Raw genomic sequence first — 4,878 nt, forward strand, 5'->3', positions numbered from 1 at the left:
ATCTGACACAAAATTAAGTGGGTTTGGGGTTTTTTGGGGGGTTTTCCGGAAAAATATGAAGTTGGTTCTTCCAGTTTTTGAGCCGGTGATTCGTTTTTTTGGGGGGAAATTGAGAGAAAATGGGGTCAAACCCAGCGGTTTTGGGGGGTTCGAGTCCCCGGGGGTTCGTCCCCTTCGAGTTTTGGGGTAAAAACCCCAAAATCGCTGAGTTTCTGTAGTGTAGTGGTTATCACGTTCGCCTCACACGCGAAAGGTCCCCGGTTCGAAACCGGGCAGAAACAGCTCCTTTTTTTGGGGGGAAATCACTGGAAATTAGTAAAATTCAGTGAAAAACACCCTTTTTGTCCCAAATTCCCCAAATTTGACTCCTCGAGTGGGAAAATTCCCATTTTTCTGTCATTATGACATCATTAGGAATGAGCGAAATTGAGGGAAAAACCCCTTTTTTCCCGAATTCCCCCAAATTTGACCTTTCAGGAGGGATAATTCCAATTTTCTGTCGTCATGACGTCATTGGGAATGGGCGAAATTGAGGAAAAAAGCCCTTTTTTCCCAAATTCCCCCAAATTTGGCCCCCCGGGTGGGAAAATTCCCATTTTCTGTCATTATGACGTCATTGGGAATGGGCGAAATTGAGGAAAAAAGCCCTTTTTTCCCAAATTCCCCCAAATTTGGCCCCCCGGGTGGGAAAATTCCCATTTTCTGTCATTATGACGTCATTGGGAATGGGCGAAATTGGGGGAAGAAGCCCCTTTTTTCCCAAATTCCCCCAAATTTGACCCCCCGGGTGGGAAAATTCCCATTTTCTGTCATTATGACGTCATTGGGAATGGGCGAAATTGGGTGAAGAAGCCCCTTTTTTCCCAAAATCCCCCAAATTTGACCCCAGGGAAGAGAGAATTCCATTTTTCTGGGGTTATGACGTCATTAGGAATGGGTGAAATTGGGTGGAAAAACCCCTTTTTTCCCAAATTCCCCCAAATTTGACCCCACGGAAGGAATAATTCCATTTTTCTGTCATTATGACGTCATTGGGAATGGGCGAAATTGGGTGAAAAAGCTCCTTTTTTCCCAAATTCCCCCAAATTTGACCCATCGGGAGGGATAATTCCAATTTTCTGTCATTATGACGTCATTGGAAATGGGCGAAATTGAGGAAAAAAGCCCTTTTTTCCCAAATTCCCCCAAATTTGACCCATCGGGAGGGATAATTCCAATTTTCTGTCATTATCACGTCATTGGGAATGGGTGAAATTGGGGGGAAAACCCCTTTTTTTCCCAAATTCCCCCAAATTTGACCCATCGGGAGGGATAATTCCCATTTTTCTGTCATTATGACGTCATTAGGAATGAGCAAAATAGGGTGAAAAAGCCCTTTTTTTCCCAAATTCTCCCAAATTTGACCTTTCGGGAGGGATAATTACAATTTTCTGTCATTATGATGTCAATGGAAATGGGCAAAATTGGGTGAAACCCCTTTTTTTTCCCAAATTCCCCAAATTTGACCCCACGGAAGGAAGAATTCCCATTTTCTGTCGATATGACATCATTAGGAATGGGCGAAATTGAGTAAAAAAGCCCTTTTTTCCCAAATTCCTCCAAATTTGACCTTTCAGAAGGGATAATTCCAATTTTCTGTCATTATGATGTCATTGGAAATGGGCGAAATTGGGTGAAAAACCCCTTTTTTTTCCCAAATTCCCAAAATTTGACCCCCGGGTGGGAAAATTACCATTTTCTGTCATTATGACATCATTAGGAATGGGCAAAATTGAGGGAAAAAGCCCTTTTTTCCCAAATTCCCCCAAATTTGACCCCGGGGAAGGAAGAATTCAATTTTTCTGTGGTTATGACATCATTGGGAATGGGCGAAATTGGGTGAAAAAGCCCCCTTTTTCCCAAATTTCCCCAAATTTGACCTTTCGGGAGGGATAATTCCAATTTTCTGTCATTATGACGTCATTGGAAATGGGCGAAATTGGGTGAAAAAAGCCCCTTTTTTCCCAAATTCTCACCAATTTGACCCTCAAAACCCCCAATCCCCCCAAATCCTTCTTCCTCCCCCACCCTCTGCCCTCAAATTGGGGCAAAAAAGGCGTTTTTCGGGCTCCCTGGTGGTCTAGTGGTCAGGATTCGGCGCTCTCACCGCCGCGGCCCGGGTTCGATTCCCGGTCAGGGAAGGAAGGATTTTTGGGATTTTTCTTCTTTTTCCGTCTCTTTTTTCTTCTCTTTCTTCTTTTTCCTTCTCTTTTTTCTTCTTTTTTCTTCTCCTTTTTCTTCTCTTTTTTCTTTTCTTTTCCCTTCTCTTTTTTCTTCTCCTTTTTCTTCTTTTTCCTTCTCTTTTTTCTCTTTTTTCTTCTCTTTTTTTTTCTTTTTCCTTCTCTTTTTTCTTCTCCTTTTTCTTCTTTTTCCTTCTCTTTTTTCTCTTTTTTCTTCTCTTTTTTTTTCTTTTTCCTTCTCTTTTTTCTTCTCCTTTTTCTTCTTTTTCCTTCTCTTTTTTCTCTTTTTTCTTCTCTTTTTTTTTCTTTTGCCCGGCTAGCTCAGTCGGTAGAGCATGAGACTCTTAATCTCAGGGTCGTGGGTTCGAGCCCCACGTTGGGCGACTTTCCCTTTTTCCCCCCAAAAATTCGAATTTTGGGTCCGTTTCGGCCAATTCGGATTCCCCAATTTTGGGGGGGAATCAGGGTGATTTTTTCCCCTTTTCCCTCGTTTTTTCCCCTCTTTTAAAATCCTCCTTCAGCCCCAGAAAAATCCCTCGGAAAAATCGCAAGCCCCAAAATTCCCTTATTTATCCTTTATTAGAGCTTATGTTACGTAAATTATATTTATTCTTTCTAAATTCTAGCTATTATTTATCAAATATATCTATTATTTCTCAATTCTAGCTATTACTTATCAAATATATTTATTATTTCCAAATTATAGCTATTTTTTATCAGATATATCTATTATTTCTCAATTCTAGCTATTTTTAATCAAATATATCTATTATTATTTCTCAATTCTAGCTATTATTTATCATCTATTATTTCCAAATTCTAGCTATTACTTATCAAATATATCTATTATTTCCCAATTCTAGCTATTTTTAATCAAATATATCTATTATTATTTCTCAATTATAGGTATTTTTAATCAAATTTATCTATTATTATTTCTCAATTCTAGGTATTTTTTATCAAATATATCTACTATTATTTCTCAATTATAGGTATTATTTATCAAATATATCTACTATTATTTCTCAATTCTAGGTATTTTTTATCAAATATATCTATTATTTCTCAATTATAGCTATTTTTTATCAAATATATCTATTATTATTTCTCAATTCTAGCTATTACTTATCAAATATATTTATTATTTCCAAATTATAGCTATTTTTTATCAGATATATCTATTATTTCTCAATTATAGCTATTTTTAATCAAATATATCTATTATTATTTCTCAATTCTAGCTATTACTTATCAAATATATCTATTATTTCTCAATTATAGCTATTTTTTATCAAATATATCTACTATTATTTCTCAATTATAGGTATTATTTATCAAATATATCTACTATTATTTCTCAACTATAGGTATTATTTATCAAATATATCTATTATTTCTCAATTCTAGCTATTTTTTATCAAATATATCTACTATTATTTCTCAACTATAGGTATTATTTATCAAATATATCTATTATTTCTCAATTCTAGCTATTTTTTATCAAATATATCTACTATTATTTCTCAACTATAGGTATTATTTATCAAATATATCTATTATTTCTCAATTCTAGCTATTTTTTATCAAATATATCTACTATTATTTCTCAACTATAGGTATTATTTATCAAATATATCTATTATTTCTCAATTCTAGCTATTTTTTATCAAATATATCTACTATTATTTCTCAACTATAGGTATTATTTATCAAATATATCTATTATTTCTCAATTCTAGCTATTTTTTATCAAATATATCTACTATTATTTCTCAACTATAGGTATTATTTATCAAATATATCTATTATTTCTCAATTATAGCTATTTTTTATCAAATATATCTATTATTTCCCAATTCTAGCTATTTTTTATCAGATATATCTATTATTTCTCAATTCTAGCTATTTTTTATCAGATATATCTATTATTATTTCTCAATTCTAGCTATTACTTATCAAATATATTTATTATTTCCAAATTATAGCTATTTTTTATCAGATATATCTATTATTTCTCAATTCTAGCTATTACTTCTCAAATATCTCTATTATTTCTCAATTAAGTTGACAGTGAAATTAAAGGTTGATCGTGAAATTAAATATTGAGGCCGGAATAAAATATAGATGCTGGAAAAAATAGGAATATTACTAATAAAATACAAATATTACTAATAAAATAAGGATATTACTAATAAAATAAAGATATTACTAATAAAATAAGGATAATACTAATAAAATACAAATATTACTAATAAGGATATTACTAATAAAATAAGGATATTACTAATAAAATACAAATATTACTAATAAAATAAGGATATTACTAATAAAATACAAATATAACTAATAAAATAAGGATATTACTAATAAAATAAGGATATTACGAATAAGATAAGAACGTCGATAACAAAATAAAGAATGAAAATGAAAAGAAATAAATAATAGAAGGTTATAAAATAAACAGGAGAAAATCCGACCCCGGGGTGGGGGAGGGAAGAACGAAAACGCTACAAAATGCTCTCAAAATGAATAAAAACCCCCCAAAAATCCACATTTTTCGGTTTTCAGACCTAAATGAAAAAAGGGGGAGGATAAAAGATCGAAAACCCTAATTTCTTTGATTTTATGTCTTCTGATTTTTAGGTTGGAGACCCCTAAT

The 4,878-nt window shown here is 32.8% G+C and overlaps 3 non-coding genes across 3 annotated transcripts; all 3 read left to right on the forward strand.

Annotated features, from left to right (window-relative positions):
- Nucleotides 1-208: 208 nt before the first annotated feature.
- Nucleotides 209-281, forward strand: TRNAV-CAC. Its single transcript has one exon. It is a non-coding gene; the product is annotated as a tRNA-Val (tRNA).
- A 1,827-nt stretch (nt 282-2,108) lies between these two features.
- TRNAE-CUC lies at nt 2,109-2,180 on the forward strand. The gene has a single exon. It is a non-coding gene; the product is annotated as a tRNA-Glu (tRNA).
- Nucleotides 2,181-2,529: 349 nt separating this feature from the next.
- Nucleotides 2,530-2,602, forward strand: TRNAK-CUU. Its single transcript has one exon. It is a non-coding gene; the product is annotated as a tRNA-Lys (tRNA).
- The last annotated feature ends 2,276 nt before the right edge of the window (nt 2,603-4,878 follow it).

Source organism: Calidris pugnax, unplaced genomic scaffold (genome assembly GCF_001431845.1).
Source record: "Calidris pugnax isolate Ruff unplaced genomic scaffold, ASM143184v1 scaffold2154, whole genome shotgun sequence".
NCBI lineage: Eukaryota > Metazoa > Chordata > Aves > Charadriiformes > Scolopacidae > Calidris > Calidris pugnax.